This window comes from Pinus tabuliformis, chromosome X (genome assembly GCF_031772625.1).
Source record: "Pinus tabuliformis cultivar Carrire ecotype Pingquan chromosome X, CPIR1, whole genome shotgun sequence".
NCBI classification, from domain to species: Eukaryota; Viridiplantae; Streptophyta; class Pinopsida; order Pinales; family Pinaceae; genus Pinus; species Pinus tabuliformis.
The window spans coordinates 1,259,552,875-1,259,571,305 of record NC_142308.1 but is presented as its reverse complement, the minus strand read 5'-3'; the positions used below and the strand labels follow the sequence as shown (position 1 = coordinate 1,259,571,305).

The window sequence follows — 18,431 nt, the reverse complement described above, 5'->3', positions numbered from 1 at the left end:
TTTCAAAAGACTTTTTTTGGCCATAGAAAGGCTTAAGGCGATACCAAGAGAAAGAAAAGATAGGGCCAGCACCCAATTTAGTTTGAAAGAGAAGCTGTGCCATTGCATTAAGCTCAGGGGACCTAAGTAGACCACTTTATGACCTATAGCCCTCACTCGTTATTAACTTGTTATTAATTGCTTAGTCACTACTGCTATTAACCCTTCTATTTATTCTCAGGACGGGATCAGACTTTACTATACTTACTTTTCATGCATCCGCTAGGAATGCTTCATGGGGAGGAAAGGAGGCATCTAGTCATGTACCCTCTCCTCTCACCCTTGCCTTATTCTTGAGTCCAACCTATCCACCTTCAGACCTATATGCCCTAGCTTGGATTCATGAAGCGCCGCTTAGAAGGCACTGCTTAGACCTTGGGCCGGATGGATCAACCTTACGGTTACCTAGGATGTGGAGGAAGTCATGTCCTAACCCATTGGATGAATGAAGAAAGCGCTTAAGAGGGAGGTCAGGGAGATTTGTCCTCTCCCTCACCATATGAATAGTGAGTCCCTCACCATATGAATAGTGAGTCCCTACCGGGCCTACCGGGCCTTTGGTCGAGCCTGCTTGCGCATCCTCGGCGAGCAGCTCCTTTCTGGCGGCCCTCACCCATCGGATGGATGAGCGATAAATCGATGGCGGGGGTCGAGAGTTCGGCAGGCTCACCCTTGCACTAGGAAGCGCAAGCCCCTCCGGGACCTTTCCCTCCTAACATCAAGCAAGCGGGTTCATTTGACTTACTTTTTGATCAGCTCCCTTGGCGGAGGTTTTGGATGCGTAAGCAGGCTCGACTGATAAGGATGCGTAAGCAAGCTCGACTGATAAGGAGAGGACCTTTAGGTACTCGACCATAAGGGAGAGGAGAGGACATTCTCCCTACGAGATTGGCCATTTTCCCTTGGCGGAGGTTAGGGAAGTTTGACTTCTCATTTTCTCATGCACTCCTCTCCCTCGTAACCTCGGTCGAGTCGATGGCGGCTTTTTAGTCGAGTGTGCTAACGCACCCTCCGGGCCTCAAAATTTCCAGCTACTCGTATTTGATCAATGCTGAAATCGCGTAATTACGTAGATAATAAAGCGTAATGAATTCTATAATGAAGCATGTTTCTCTATAGTTCATGTGCCGAGAAGGAATAATGAAAATGAGGCCTTATATATTATCTGGGGCTCAAGGAGATGTTATCTTTTCTCTTCCTTGGTTAGAGACCATCAACCTTCACTTGATTGGATAAAGCTTCATTTTGTTAAAGACCTCCAAGCCAGTAGATACATACGGTAGGCACGTCTTATGGTAGAGACATACGATCACCATCCGGGATAGGTAAGGATGGATATTGAGGTACATACGGTCACCCTCCGATTCAAGACCTTCCGCATGGAGTAGTGGTTATCTTTTCTTATCTATTGATAAGATGCTCCACCATGTCTAACCATAGGCATTGATCGGCCATTGAAGTGAATAAGCATTGACCAGCTTTGACCTGGGAATAGCTACACTAATTAAAGGCTCATCGAAGTGACGAAGTGGGTGGACTTAGTTACGAAGTTAGACGCATCCCCTGTTACACGGATTCATCCGGGATAGGCATGGTCAAGGCTCGCTTGCTGGCATCGATTATAGATTTGTGGCATTGCATTGGGTTACTCGCTCTATTGACCAGCTTTATTCTCGGGATAGGCAAGGACCCGGAGGGGTTTGCGCTTCCTAGTGCAAGGACCCGACAGGGGGCTCGACTGATAAGGATGCGTAAGCAGGCTCGACTGTTAAGGCCGCCATCACCTTTAGGTGCTCGGCTGTTAAGGAGAGGACCTTTAGGTGCTCAACTGTTAAGGACCTTTAGGTGCTCGACCATAGGACCTTTAGGTACTCGACCATAAGGGAGAGGGAGAGGATGCGTAAGCAGGCTCGACTGTTAAGGAGAGGACCTTTAGGTACTCGACCCCAAGGATGCGTAAGCAGGCTCGACTGTTAAGGAGAGGACCTCACCATATGAATAGTGAGTGACTCTGTCCCTTTAGGTACTCGACTGTTAAGGACCCTTTAGGGTGCGTTAGCACACTCGACTAATAAGGATGCGTAAGCAAGCTCGACTGTCAAGGAGAGGACCTTTAGGGTGCGTAAGCACGCTCGACTAATAAGGAGAGGTACTCGACCCCAAGGATGCGTAAGCAGGCTCGACTGTTAAGGAGAGGACCTCAGCATATGAATAGTGAGTGACTCCGTCCCTTTAGGTACTCGACTGTTAAGGACCCTTTAGGGTGCGTTAGCACACTCGACTAATAAGGATGCGTAAGCAAGCTCGACTGTCAAGGAGAGGACCTTTAGGGTGCGTAAGCACGCTCGACTAATAAGGAGAGGTACTCGACCCCAAGGATGCGTAAGCAGGCTCGACTGTTAAGGAGAGGACCTCACCATATGAATAGTGAGTGACTCCGTCCCTTTAGGTACTCGACTGTTAAGGAGAGGGAGAGGAGAGGGGGCTCGACTGATAAGGAGAGGAGAGGGAGAGGAGAGGGGGCTCGACTGATAAGGAGAGGAGAGGACCTTTAGGTACTCGAACATAAGGGAGAGGGAGAGGATGTGTAAGCAGGCTCGACTGTTAAGGATGCGTAAGCAGGCTCGACTGTTAAGGAGAGGACCCTTTAGGGGGCTCGACTGATAAGGAGAGGATAGGACCTTTAGGTACTCGACCATAAGGGAGAGGGAGAGGATGCGTAAGCAGGCTTGACTGTTAAGGATGCGTAAGCAGGCTCGACTGTTAAGGAGAGGACCCTTTAGGGGGCTCGACTGATAAGGACCCTCACCATATGAATAGTGAGTGACTCCGTCCCTTTAGGGTGCTCGACCGTAAGGATGCGTAAGCAGGCTCAACTGTTAAGGAGAGGACCTCACCATATGAATAGTGAGTGACTCCGTACCTTTAGGTACTCGACTGTTAAGGACCCTTTAGGGTGCGTTAGCACACTCGACTAATAAGGATGCGTAAGCAGGCTCGACTGTCAAGGAGAGGACATTTAGGTACTCGACCCCAAGGGAGAGGAGAGGGAGAGGAGAGGAGAGGACCTTTAGGTGCTCGACCATAAGGTCCGTCAGGGGCTCGACTGATAAGGAGAGGGAGAGGAGAGGAGAGGAATTACCTCATGAAGGAGTTTCTTAAGCTGCTGATTCACCTGTTCCAGCATATCCCAACTATAGATGCACCTAGCGCAACAGATGACATACTTTACTTAGCTAGGGTAGAGCTAGAGGCTTGCACTATTGGGATTTCCTATTTATACCATAGTAATCTAGTACCTATAGTACTATAGTACAGAGTTAGCTCAGATGGGCTTCGTCTTTCTAGACGTTTCTTTACTCCTTACTTCATTAGCTCTATTCCCAATCACAACAGGAAGCGCTTAGTTTCAAGTCTATTAAGTGCATACAAGAAAGTACTCATCACAAGGGGGGTTTATTTCAAGATTATTGCCGCTCATAAACCCAGATGAGGAATCACCTATAAACCTACCCACTGGATTTTTGACCTAGTAAAACATCAAAAATGCAGCCATTTATGCTTATTGGAAGGTACCGAGGGGCTTGTAAGCTATTAGATTCATTAGAGGTACTCATTCTCTTACTCTCGGAGCTACCTTATGAACTTACTCATTAAGGCTCTCTCGGGATATACTTTCGGGGACAAGAGATAGATCCTCCAACAGAACGTCTCGTGAGCACAGTAAACTCCTAGGTAACGCCTACCTTATTTACAGCTCTTGCCTCCTCTATCAATACATTGCAGAATCAATAAATGACCTGCCCTCTTTACTATCCTACAATACAATGCCCAGGAGGGGTTATCTACGTCGGGAGCAAAGCGTGCAAGAGCTCGGGATAGTAAACAACGCCTTAGCATCCGCTATCACTATGCAAGAATGACAGTGCTTCGTGGGGATACATTCTTTCTCCACTATCTTATTCATCGGGGTTAAGCCAGGGGGTTCAGCCATCAGATCGGGGTTACTGCCTTACTCTAGACATCATAGCCCACATAGACCTTACATCATACATAGCCCACATAGCGGCTTGCCGTGCATAGCGGGTTCACTTTTCAACCAAAGTAACTTATAGCCTTACTCCAGCCAGAAGGAACACTACTCCGTGTTGTAGTTACCTTGCCTCATGATACAAATGAATACTGCCTCATAAACCCGCGTGTGAAAGCTCATCCACCAGGTGCGCACCAAAGGATGCAATAAGAAGATATAAATAGAAGTGGTTATCCCCGGTAAGGGTAAGCACATAGCCGACTCAGGGGCTTTTACATTCCGATCAGGTGCCCGGGTACAGGTCTCTATTCATTAGTATTTATACCCGGTAAGCACATGTGGGGTGGGGGAGCCCTTATATTAAAAGCCTCGATTGGGGTCGGCAGGTTTGAACCAAAGGAAAGCAGATCTCATCAGACAGCCATAGACTTCCTAGTTCTACCCGGTCACCACATAGCGGTTGCAACGAACGATATTAACTAAGGCAGATATTACGGGGAAGGGCGCGAGCCTCATTAAACAAGATCTAAGGTATGCTTATTATAGCTGTACTAATACGCAGGCAACACTATTTAGATAGTTTTTTAGACAGATCATCCATCCTCTAGGAACCCCATCTTGCGGTTCTCTTTATAAAAAATAGAAAATCACGAGCTCCTAATAGGTTGGCTTCCACCCAGGAGATTAATGAGCGATAAACCCCTTGGCATAAGGAGATCAATGATGCATATACTTTCTCGTAGCTATTATTCCTCCTATCTATTATCTATTCTCTTTGAAGGGCACATCCCATCGCGTTTCAGAAACCCAATGTTTGGGCGATATTGGTTCGATATTGCCTCTCCCTTTGGTCGAGCCTGCTTGCGCATCATGAATGCATAATGACATATATAATATATCTCATTCATGACTGGAAGAAATGCATAATGACATATATAATGATATCTATATATTTGTATACGATATTACGGGTACGATCGATGATTCGAGCTACGATCCCATACGACGCTAAAGCGTAATTACATATATAATTATATTGATTGAACTAACTAGAGAGAGAAGAAATGAATAGATTCGGTCTAATGGGTAGATGCGCTTCGCCTCCTTTGGGGTATATACCCCCTCACTCAATATAGCTATCGTGCCAATATCATTGAATGGCTTGAAATCCATGAATAAGCAAGACCGAGCGAAGCCCACTATCCAATCCCATCGGTTCGTCCTTCCACCCTGCCCTCGGTCTCACTAGCATTGACTCTTTAACGCTAACTCCACCAATCAGACTACTTAGCTTACTTACATACCTACCACACTGATAACTACTCATACCGAATACTGCTTACTGCTGATATTACCACTCATACTAGTACCAACCAGTCTATGCTTACTACTGATACTACCACTCATACTCACTCTATATCCATATATCTCTATCCCCATCTCACTCTATCTATCTATCTATCTATCTATCTATAATGAATGGACTTTCCAATGGTATGTATGAATAAGAGATTCCGTTATTTGGGAATTCTGCTGATCCTAGGTAATCTATCCACCTATTACCCAACTATCTCAGACATCCAGCTCACCCAATAAACACCTAGTTGAGGTGCCAGCCCAACAATACATTACTTCCTTAGGCTATTCACCCTACTAGCCTAGGCCTTCATTCGGTTTATCCCCTCCTAGTAGTTCGTCTAGCGGGCCCTCCCTATTAGAACCTAGTTGGGGCTAGAATCCTTATTTAGTTAGGCCTATGAGCCTAGCCTTCAATGGGGTCAAGTTGCAATACAACGAACGCAAATGTCCTCTCCCTCTTGGTCGAGCCTGCTGTCGCATCCTCTCCTCTCCCTTATGGTCGAGCACCTAAAGGTTCAATTTACTTATTGGGTGGGGGGGCTTATGGTCGAGCCTGCTTGCGCATCCTCTCGATGGCGGCCCTCTCCTCTCCCTCTCCTTAACAGTCGAGTACCTAAAGGGACGGAGTCACTCACTATTCATATGGTGAGGTCCTCTCCTTAACAGTCGAGCCTGCTTACGCATCCTCTCCCTCTCCCTTATGGTCGAGTACCTAAAGGTCCTATGGTTGAGCACCTAAAGTTCCTTATGGTCGAGCACCCTAAAGGGTCCTCTCCCTATGGTCGAGCACCTCCGGTCCTTCGCAGTCGAGCCTGCTTACGCATCCTTAACAGTCGAGCCCCTCTGGTCCTTATGGTCGAGTACCTAAAGGTCCTCTCCTTAACAGTCGAGCCTACTTACGCATCCTCTCCCTCTCCTCTCCCTCTCCTTAACAGTCGAGTACCTAAAGGGACGGAGTCACTCACTATTCATATGGTGAGGTCCTCTCCTTAACAGTCGAGCCTGCTTATGCATCCTTGGGGTCGAGTACCTCTCCTTATTAGTCGAGCGTGCTTATGCACCCTAAAGGTCCTCTCCTTGACAGTCGAGCCTGCTTACGCATCCTTATTAGTCGAGTGTGCTAACGCACCCTAAAGGGTCCTTAATAGTCGAGTACCTAAAGGGACGAAGTCACTCACTATTCATATGGTGAGGTCCTCTCCTTAACAGTTGAGCCTGCTTACGCATCCTTGGGGTCAAGTACCTAAAGGTCCTTATGGTCGAGTACCTAAAGGTCCTCTCCCTTATGGTCGAGCCTGCTTACGCATCCTTAACAGTCGAGCCTGCTTACGCATCCTTGAACGCGGTTTTATGCCCATGACGTACCAGGGTTGTTTTAGTTCCCAGCGCTCCCCGGATGGCGGTACTTCCCATTGTGACTCAGATGGCGGGATTTCACTGTCTTACCCAACCCAGTTTGACCCGGCCCAGTACCATCTCTAATAGCATTCTGATTATGGTTGTAGTTTCCATGCAGTCGGGTATGGCCTTCTAATAAGCTTCTAGGTTGCCCCAATCCTTTCCATCTTTTGAGCCCGCATGACCCACTAGTTCCAGTGGTTCCAACACCAATTCTAAGTAGTGCTATTTCGCCTAGCATACTTTCGTTCGGTTCCTGAAGATGCAGATACCAATTTATAGCGAGCACTTCATATACGCAAATATGAACCACCAATATCCTCTAGCCATGTTCTCCTCGTTAGACCATGACAGGGCCTCGTTACCCAGATTATGGTGGTGTTTGTGACCGAGATCCTTATGCTGATGTTCCAGATCCATACTATCATCTTTGTGGTCGAGATTGAAAGTAATAAACTTATGATCGTTAGCTAGATCCAGACCTTCTTTATATTTATCCAGCACCAGAAACACAGGTCCTACAGGTCGGAGCATCCATCTTAACCAGGAGCAGCAGCACAGTAAGCATCTTAGCTAGCACTTGAAGAGTAGTCAGTACATTCTTATCTTATCCCTTCAGTCCTTTATTCACCAGTCGATACAGAACCTGTAGCAGGGGCACATCATACACTTTCTTATAGTTATCTAGGTTTATAACAACCAGGCCTAGTAGTCACCTTTTACCGGTTGGATATGAAGTGAATAACCCTGCCAAAAAGCCAGCAGCGAGAAAGGCAGGGGTAATAACAAATAATACTAGAGTAGAGGCACCTTACGTAGCAGATCTTCGTTCTAGTGGTTTAGTCCACTAAGGGAAGGCCTACACTCCGAGCATCGAGAGGCAAGCCTGCGTGTGAATGAACGAAAGGGAGGGAGAGCGAGCGGTTTTCTCACATGCCTTCTTTTGAAATAGATCCAATTGAATTGATACTTGCCTTCTGACTCGCCTTCAGGAAGAGGTGCGTAAGCTTGCCTTCTTAATTTCCTTCAGGAACAAGCCCAATCCGGGAAGATCAAGACCCGTAAAGGAACTGTAGTGAAATGGTCAATCGTAAGTAAGTCAATAGCGTAATTACGTATATAATATTGGCACCAACCCCGAACTATCTCTTCTTGGATAGTAGCGCTTCTCATTTCATTCCACCTGAAATGCCCGCTTCCCGTCCCTCTAAAATCTGTATTCTAATTCGTACATATAGTCCATCTCTCTCTTTCAGTGTTAGGAGGCGCAGTCTTTCATGCATGTCTTTAGTCCGTCCATTTGCACCCGGGTTCCCTTGCTTCCCGCTTCCCTAGTGACTAAGCTCAGAAATAAGCTACTCAGTTCAGAAATAAGCTCCCCTCACTAATCCCCGAACAGTGCGTGAAGGATAAACAAGGTCCCGGAGGGGCTTGCGCTTCCTAGTGCAAGGAAAAGAGTCAGCCCACTAGTATGAGAGATTGAGACCCACTCCATAGCTTCCCCAGATGGATATGTAAACTGACCCAGCGCCAAACATTGTTCGGTAACAATATCTATCCCGCTTCCAGCTTTCAGCTTTGGTACAAAGGAATTCCCATTCGAAGTGATCCCTAAGTGATCTCCGAGTTACCTGGCTTTCACGACTTAGCTCACTCTCTCTTTCGACTTACTCTCTCCCCCTAGCTAACGACTATCTTTCTCCCTCTCTCCTTATCTCTTTGCATCGCTTACTCTCTACAGAACCAACCTTCGGCGAACACCCCGTATGCTATTCTATTCCCTTTCACTTGGACAGATGGTTTTGGTTCGTGAGCAATAGATTGCACCAACCCAAATCAAATCCATCAAGGAGAACATCTTTACACACCACTGACCTGGGCCCAGTCCTTTTCCAAACTCAAGTTGTCACACCTACCTACCTTCTCTCTTGCCGCCTGCTTGAGCCTAGAGCTAACTTTCCGCCAAGCCCAATCAATCAATATCATTAGTGCCCCCTGGATCGAATCGTATAAAAGGAAAGCCCCACACCACATATACATCACTCAATCAATCCCTCACTAAATGAGTTCACTCAATCACTCGATCAATGGAACAAATGTTGTTCCCTAACCTTGGAGTAGACAGTGAGATCATCTTGGTAATACACCATTGTCTTGCCAATCAAATCGCGGAAGGTGTGATCCATGGCCCTTTGGAATGTGGCGCCAACATTCATCAACCCGAACGACATCCGAACATATGCATAGGTTCCCCAAGGAGGTTATGAAAGTTGTTTTATGGTAGCGCCCTTCAACCATGAACACCTGGTCGTAGCCAACCCATCAAGCATGGACATGAAAACCGTGCCCGTGACTTGCTGCAACAACATTGACATGTTTGGCAAAGGATAATTATCCTTTCTTTATGCAAGGAGAGATGAAAGGATTAGAATGGATTAAAGGCCAGGAAAGAGAAGGTGCTTTAGCCGCTTTACCGCCTCCTCAAATGGCAAGAATAGGACCTTTAGGTGCTCGACCAAAAGGACCTTTAGGTGCTCGACCAAGAGGGAGAGGATGCGTAAGCAGGCTCGACTATTAAGGAGAGGACCTTTAGGTGCTCGACCATAAGAACCGGAGGGGCTCGACTGTTAAGGACCCTTTAGGGGGCTCGACTGATAAGGAGAGGAGAGGGCCGCCATCGAGAGGAGAGAAAGATGTTCAAACCTCTGCCTTAGGGGATTGGGTGGGTAAATAGTGGTCAAGCCTGCTTGCGCATCCTCTCCTCTCCCTAATGGTCGAGCACCTAAAGGTCCTTATCAGTCGAGCCCCTCTCCTTGACAGTCGAGTGTGCTTACGCACCCTCACCATCGGAATAGTGAGTGACCCCTCTCCTCTCCCTTATGGTCGAGCACCCTAAAGGGTCCTTAACAGTCGAGCCCCTCACCATATGAATAGTGAGTGACTCTGTCCCTCCGGGCCTCACCATCGGAATAGTGAGTGGCTCCGCCCCTAAATAATATAGGGCCCTCCGGTCCTCTCCTTATCAGTCGAGCCTGCTTGTGCATCCTAAAATGGCAAAACGAATAGTGTATTCTGCTAAAACCTCCGCCATTGAAGTTCCTGTCAGTCAGTTAGTCAGCCAGAAAGAAAGCTAGAAAGAAAGCCAGCCATCCCTTCCAAATCAGTCATAGTGGTTGGTTGGCGTAATTACGTATATAACGAATGAATGCATCGATATGTGTCATACCAGATTCGATGTGATTCATTAGTCATTCTTGAGAGATTGAATGATGCTCGTTATATATGTCATTATGCTTTTTTCTATCTATAGTTGTTACCAACCCCTATGCTATGAAAACTGGCTTTCTTTTTCGGACCTCGTGGGCCCCAAAGGTGTGGAATAAAGTACACTTGAAATGAGCTAAGGAAGGGACAGAAGCCAAGAAGAGCCATCCACCAGAAGCATTCAACCTTCCGCCTTCATCACCAGCCATGCCAAGTCCAACAGAAGCCAGATGCCTTGAACCTTCAGCCAACCTTCAGCCATAAGCCTAGCACATACTTGAACCTCCCAAAAGCCCAACTTGAAGAACTATCGTCCGGAAAGGGAAATAACAGTACCAAGCACTAATAAAAACGAGATTAATTCGCTTACTCATTCGTTCATTCATATCCTTCAAATGGTTCAGAAGTTGGTTATGCTCTTGTAAGTTTAAGCAGCACAAGCAGTTACAGTAGCACCAGTAGATCATCCTGCAGAGCTACCAGCCTTAGTAGCCATCTAACTAAGCCAGAAAGACAGAAAGCTAGCCAAGAAGGCCTCATCACCAGCCATTATAACTATCTATCATTCTCTAGGTATGGGTAAGCCCATCCCTAGGTTCCCAGTCGGGTAGTTCCGTCCCGGCCGCCCTCCTCCCGGTCGGAGATTAGAGCATTCGTAGCTTCCGGGCAAAGGTGGAGTTCCCGAGGTTAACACATCATATCGTCTCTCTGTGCCGGGTGTAGAATCATTCCATCTATTCGTAAATCCTCATCCCAATCTCCAGAAGGACCGGGTTGAACAGAAGAACCATTTCAAAGTTCGCTGTCTCAGGAGTTGGAGCATCGGCAAGAGTAGAAGAATCTGATCTAGCAGAAACAGGAATACTGCCTGCCTACCCAAACAAAGCAAACTACCTACCTATATACTACCTACCTTTTTCTCTTTATACCTAATACCTACCTACCGGAGGAGCTTACCTAACCACAGATGCACAACCAAGAACCAGGCTTATTCAGGTAGGTTTCGATGCCAGTATTCCAGTTCTGGTGGTGGTTAGTCACTAGATGTAAGGAATCTTTTCCGCTAGTCGATTCAGGGAGGCACCTTATTTTCTGTTTGGGAACTATGTATTACTTCTCTGTCTGTGAACCGATAGCAGCCCATCCCCACCCATCATTGCCGAGAGCCAATAGTAGTCGATCCGGGTGTCGATGCTGGGAGGCGCAATCCAGGTGTCAATGCAATCGATCCAAGAGGTGATCCTGCTACTCTATGCTGCCAATCGATGACAGGTGCCGATCACTCGATGCAGTCGATCCCAGAGTAGATGATGAAGTCAATTCCGGTACTCAATGCTGGTACTCGATCCAGGTACTCATAAAGAGTCGATCCCGCTACTCGATTCACTCGATGCCAAGATTCTTTGCCAGGAGTTACAGTATCGCCAGTTGTCAGTCTGAGCTAGTCGGTGCAGCAATAATTTCTACTCAGTGCAGCATGGCATGATGAAGCTCTGGTCAGTGCATGAATGGAAGCTCTAGTCATCGAATCTAGACTCATGGGAACCTATACTTTGTGCATGAACCTCTATTATGGAAACTCTACCCATTGAACCTATACTTCGTGCATGAACTATACAAGCTGCCAGTCAGTGCTACAAGGTCAGTGTTCTACAACCTTCAGTTACCAGTTTTGTTAGTGCCCACCAGTTTCCATCCCCCGTGCCCGATAGGTGTTCGTGCCAGGTTCTACGTGACCCATAGTACGTACCCAATAGTTGTATGTGACCAGCTCTCCGTGACCAGGAGTACGTGCCTTAAGGGCAGTGCCGAGAAACAGTTCATTGACAGACGGGGGCAGTGCCATAGCAATTGCCAGTCATAGCGGGGCTGGGATCAGGGGCTTGGCTGGGATCATCTTTAGCTTTGATTGGCTTGGATACTCAACTGGGCTACTCAACTTGGATGGCTGCTGCGCTATTTAACTGCAGGGCTAATAAAATAGGGGAAAATCCACTGGTGGGGGATGGCTGCTTGGCTATTCATCTGTGGCTGCTCCGCTATTCAACTGCACTAATCGACTGCGCTAATCTCAACGGCTTGGCTCAACGGTTCGGAACAATGTAAGATTTAAGATGCGTTACTTACAATGCACCTGTTTAGACAAATGGTTTCATTCACGCTTGTCAGGGAATGCCAGGAATCGATGGGGAGTGTTATCTCAAAATCATGCCCCTGATAGGCTGCTGATCAGGAAGACTTTGAGTAACTATTTCAAACCAAACTTTTGGCTGAGGCTTAGCCTCCTCAGCCTGAGAGGGCTCTCTCAAAGGGTTAAAGATTTTGATTAAAGAATAAGATAGATGGCTAACTCTATGGTTTGTGATTGTATATGTTTATAGGTTGAAAGATGAAGGTTGGCTACCATTGGGCTATGGAGTCAAAGTATGTTCAGTACCACAGCAAGATCAGCTTAATATGAAGTCAGGGCATAGAGAGTTTTTATACATCGACAAAACAAAGATACAATGCAAGGAAACACAGTTTATAAATACATGAAGGAAGTTAGAGCATCATTGATGAATTCTAAGTAACATGTATTCATACCACTGCAAGTAAGTGAAAGAGGAAAGCCATGAGACAATAGGACATTAAAAACCCTCTTTGAATCCTGAGTAGTGAAGCCAAAACATTCTACCTAGCATGGAAGTCAAGGCATTATAGAGTTCAAGTGCAGAAATGCAAATATAAAACAGTGAAACACAATTAGTTTATCTATGAAGGAAGTCAGAGCATCATTGATGAATTTTGAGTATCATAAGTAAACCTCACTGCAATGTAAGTATTGTAAGATGCCATCAAAACAAGAACATACAATAACTCTTCATGAATCTTGAGTTGTCTAAGTAGAAATTCTGCATTAGGTTAAAAATATACACAGTCTGCACATAGAGCAGCAGTTGAGCCAAAACGTCTCCAACCTTTTTTACATCAGAGTCATTTCTATATATAGGAAAACAAAAATACAACTACTTGAGACTCCTCCTCCAGCATGAGGGGAGCTCGAAATCCTATCATCAATTGCCTTATCCATATCTAAACAAACTAATTAATTACAAAGGTATTGCGCTGTGAATGCATAGAGTCCCATTCCCATTGAAACTCTAAGTCTATCTCCTCATGTGCATTGATGCTTTCTTGAACTTTGACACCTGTACCATTTCAGTAATAGCCAAGACATGCTGGAGGAACATTCACTGAACGAGCAGCTTCGGATACTTGCTGTGTGGATGACTCATCAATTGATAAGGATCTGTGCCCTATTTTCACGGTTTCTGCCTCCCATTAGTCTTCATGCACTAAAAGACTATGCTCCAAGCCATTTAATCCTCTAATAACCACGCATAATTCAATATGCCTTTTGATCTGGACACTTTGTGAACTGAACAGGTGTACCACCCAAAAGTTCGGTAACCCTACCAGAACCCTAACAATTCGGCTATAAAGTAACTTTAGGAAGACTTTAACAAAAAACAAAAATTTCACCTTTTTCTTAAATACTCACACCTGTCACCTTTTGAATATCTGAAAAGCTTTGTATAATCTCCATGCTGGCCTCGAGTCATCCTTTTCAAGATTTGCTGACCTTAGCATCAATTTCATTTTTTCACATAAACAGTCATCTACAGCAGTTTCATAGCGCGCTGCGAAAACACTGATTTCGTAGCGCAAAATAGGATTTTTACACTGTATGCGCTACGAAAACGTGGATTCGTAGCTAGTTTCGATTTCTCCTTATCCTCCTCAAAGCTCTGTCTTTCTTCTTGACTGTTGGCTGCCTTGTTTCTGTCATTCTTGTACATTGGTGATGGTTGTACTGATGATGATATTTTCCTTTCTTTTGACATTTTCTCCTTTGAAATTTCTTTAGACAAAACAACTTGGAAGAAAATACCTTGCTTAATTGAGGAGCTGCCTTGCTTGAATTGATGAAGATTTCTGCTCTCCTTTTCCTTTGAAATATTTTCAGTGATAACAGGGAGTACCACCGGTTAGTGATCGATTGATTAGACAGAAGGGTGGTCCAACGGACGGACGAATGAATGCTTGAGCGTTGGCAGCCTTACCGATTGATACCGAACAGGAAGGAGTTCCTACAGCTACTCACAAGGGGGCTACTCACAGAGGCTACAGGTCACAGGGACTAATCCACAGGGAGAGGGAGGGGGCACACAGATACACATAGAGCTAATCGAAGGGGAATATTCGAAGGGGACTAATTCAATGGGAGGGGTCTACTCAATGGGACCTAATCCACAGAGGTTACTCACAGGGGCTAATCAATGGCAAGGGGCCACCCCACAGACACCCTACAAGCCAGACATAAGAAGCACCCACCAGGCGGATATTTACATGGATTCGATGTGGGTAGATATGGATGATTTCGAGTTCGATGTCGATGTTGATTGGCGTTGGAAATGGCAATGGCGTTGGCGATGAACGATGGAAATGGCGTTGGCAAGGGTTAGAGAAGGAAACAACCTAGTGCCCACCTGTTCTCGATTCCCCATGCCTGGAAGGAGGGGGTGATTCTATGTGCGTTAACAGTTTCTGATCACACATGCCCAGGAATTAGGTGTTCGTGCGTGAACAGTTGCAGTACTTAAACAGGAAAGGGATGTTCTACGTGCCTTGTTATTGATACCCCATTCAGCAGGTGGTTAGAAAGTGAGGTGATTCTAAGTGTGTTATCAGTTCTCATCCCACGTCCCAGGAAGGTGGCGATTCTACGTGTGTTATCAGTTCGACGTGCACAGGATGGAAGTGGTTCTAAGTTCGTTACCAGTTCGACGTGCACAGGATGTGTGTTCGTGCCAGGTTCTACGTGAGTGATCTATACGATGTACCCAATAGCTAGTAAACGATTGGATAATGCTTACTCGAACCATCTCTGGTATAACAACACCAGGATACATAACCCTTCGAACATTGAAAAACATTTCTTCGACTCCTTGTCTATATGAAAGAAACTGATTCATCCTGCTCCTTCTCCGAAGTAGAAATCGTCGTTGAGCCAGTCAGATAACTACCTACCTGCATAGGCGTTCATGAAATCAAGGAGAAAGGAATTAGCCATCGCGAGATGGACAAGCTGGACGAGTAAGAAAGTTATGAATCCCATTCCTTACACCCATGTTATCTGCTGCAGGGTCTTTCCGTCCACCATAGATAAGAGGACTCACTGGAATAGGACTGGCCATGGGCTAGCCATTGCTCTGCATGATACTCATTATGTGGTTGCACATTCCCATTATGTACTTACTATGGGAGCCCTGCTTCATCTGCAGGATTTCACTTCCGGGTGGGTAAATAAAATGCCGAACCCTGACTGACACTTTAGGTAAAATCCACGGATCGGGGTGGAAATCGTTCAAGTTAAAAGCTTGCTTGTGCAAACTGGGAATTTCAATAGTGAAAGTGGACTATCGAGTTATCCTATTTGACCCTGGCCTCCGATAAGTGTAAAATTAAGTACATAAAGGTAGCGCGGTCACTGAAAGAAAGGGCCCCAGAGATGGTAAATTTGGTAATGAAAGGTGGCATATAAGGGTATTGGGCAAAGTGAAAGGTGCAGGTAATTGGGTACTGGGGGCTGTAGGATAGTTTCCTCGTCCAGGGCGATCCTTCCTGTGTGACGGTGGACTGATCCATCCTGGGTGTTACTGGGGAGGCGTACGTAAAGCGAACAGAAAGGGTAATGTTCTAGGGGGCGGATCTAGAGAAAGCGAAATGAAAGCGAACAGAATACGGACTGAATGCGAACTGACTACGGATGTTTAACATAAAGCGGAAGGCAAGTCCATAGGGAAAGGTGTATAAAGGCAAGGTTGGTCAGAGGGTAAGGGTGTTTCATGGAATCGGTGATCTACCTCACACGACTTGGCTTCGGTCCCTCCTTCTTCCTTTGTCCGCTCTGATACGGCCAGCCAGCATCATTGTAAGAATCCAATCAGTATCGGTGGTTCATTGACTTGGTGCACCTACCCACCTCACTCAAACGACTGGGCTTATTCCACCACCACTCTGTTTCGCTAAGCTTCAATCTATCTTTGATTCGGCCACAACTCCTCCATCGGTAACACTTAAAGCATGGATGTATCCTGTTAAGCATCCTGGGATTGATCCAGGGGCGTACTGGGGAATCAGGGTAATAGTACCCTACCCACGTAGCCAATAGGGAAAGCGACTACCCACATAGCCGATAGGAATTAGGTCAACCCACATAGCGGTATGGAAAGGTTATACCCCCATAGCCAGTCATAGCCACCGATCATAGCCACCGATCATAGCCAGTAGTTCTTGCCAGCAGTCATTGTCGGGAGTACTTGCCTTTTATCATTGCCGGTATCATTCTACAAGCTCAGTCATCGCTAGAAGCTCTTGTCAGTGATACAAGCTCTACTTAGTGCAGCTATAACTCTGGTCAGTGCAGGAAGAAGCTCTAGTTCGTGCCCAGTAGTTCGTGCCCAGCAGTCGATCCAAGAGTCGATGCACTCAATAATAGCTGCTAGTCGATCCACGTGTCGATGCCAGTCATAGCGGGCTGGCTACTCGGATACTATACTTCTTCTCTTGCTTTTCGGGCTTAGCTAGCTCTCTGGCAGCTTCTCAGACAGAAGGTAGCAGATCCGGAAAAAATAGTAGGAACTGGTGGATCTGGGTAAAGTGGCGGAATAACAATCGGATCAGGTTCCATCTGCTCGAGACGGGAAGCACCCCAGCCCGCGGGTACGTATTGAGAGGCCACCCGTTCAGACTCCTCTATATCATTTCGCAATGCCCATTGAATTAGTCAATTTCCCATCTCGATGGACCAGGTTCATTCACATTCTAACTCGCTATCATCCGGAGACGCCAGGTTATCACTCGTGAAATTCCCATCTCTCTGACCGAATGGACCAGGTTCACAAGTTGGTCCAAACCGTGCGTGCAGCAGCACCAAAAGAGGCCAGGCACTACGCCGAATAGGCCGCATAGCAGAGCTCTGCTCAGGTTAAGGTAAGGTCCTGTCCTTCTTTATTGATAAGGGAGGGAAGGGTAGGTTTTGAGCTCATCTCTTGCTTGCCGGTAAGGTTCTGGCTTTTCTTTATTCCCCTAAAAGCAATCCCAGGTGGTACGCCTGGTAGGGTAGGCATGCTCGTAAGTAATATGCATTTGCTATGCTGCTGATAATTATTTATATATGTAATTACGCTTCAGCAGTCGCTTACTTATTTCTTTGGTCGAGCGACCCAAGAAGTGGAATTTAAGAAAGCAAAGTGGGCGTTGCAAATGCTAGAGAGTGCCCATGCATAAGTATCGGAGCTATGGAGGGAAAGTACTCTACGGAGATGCGCATGTTTGGGACAGTAATAAAAGAACTTTAGATCATGTCATTTCTTTTTACAAGTGATCGGAGCTGCCGAGAGAAAGTCCTCGATCGGAGATATACTACTATATTAGAGACGGAAACAAGTATAGTGCCAGTAAGACTCTCCAACCATGGAGACTATATTATGCCCAAACGAAAGCTTGCAGTGTCATCCCGAGCTACTTTGGTAACGTACTATATTTACTCTACCTCAGTAGAAGAGGGAGCTAAAAGAGAGAGTGGCCCCTCCTCCACCAATTCGTTATCTTCCCTCTCTCTCTCCAATGCCTTTTCTGCTGCCCAAGCGCCCTCAGCTTCTTCGAACGCTTCCGTAAAAATACACTGCCAGAGCATATCACCGTTGTATATGGCGTCTTTAGTTCCCTATGCTTATATTCCGGAAGTTTTCCAGAATATCATTACCTTCCCTGATTACAGGAAAGCGCCCTCACCATATGAATAGTGATTCGATGGCGGCCTTCTTCGCGTTGATGGCGGCTTTTGGGGTGTTTATTTGAGGGGCCCAAAAGAGAGTTGCTCCTCTCCCTCGTAACCTCGGTCGAGCCCCCTACCGGGTCCTCTCCCTTTGGTCGAGCCCCTATCGGGTCGTCTCCTCACACGTTACCTCTCCCGGTGGTCGAGAGTTCGGCAAGATCACCCTCACCCTAACGGGCATTTAGTCGAGAGTTCGGCAAGCTCACCCTAGTAAACACTTACCGAATGAAGGCTTAGTGAGTCGGGAATGCCTATTTACCCTCTCCATGCTTGTACTTACTTATATGGACACATCCGGCCGTCTTTAGAGCTAGTAGTGTCCGTAAGGCTAGTGTACCTACCACTACAGACATCGTAAGGCTTTCACTCTTGCTTGAACTCTATGGCTGTGGGTGGGAAAAAATGATTAGATTGATTCACTTGACGAATAACATAGTTGGAGGTGAGGCGGTA

The 18,431-nt window shown here is 46.3% G+C and overlaps 1 long non-coding RNA gene across 1 annotated transcript in view; it reads right to left on the bottom strand.

Moving 5' to 3' along the window:
* LOC149144566 (uncharacterized) overlaps nt 1–6,695 on the bottom strand; it is a 212,598-nt gene extending 205,903 nt beyond the window's left edge. Inside the window, exons 1-2 of the long non-coding RNA XR_016264518.1 lie at nt 6,675–6,695; nt 5,985–6,044 (exon numbers count right to left, since the gene is read on the bottom strand). This is a non-coding gene — a long non-coding RNA (uncharacterized LOC149144566). The remainder of the gene's footprint in view (nt 1–5,984; nt 6,045–6,674) is intronic.
* Nucleotides 6,696–18,431: the final 11,736 nt, after the last annotated feature.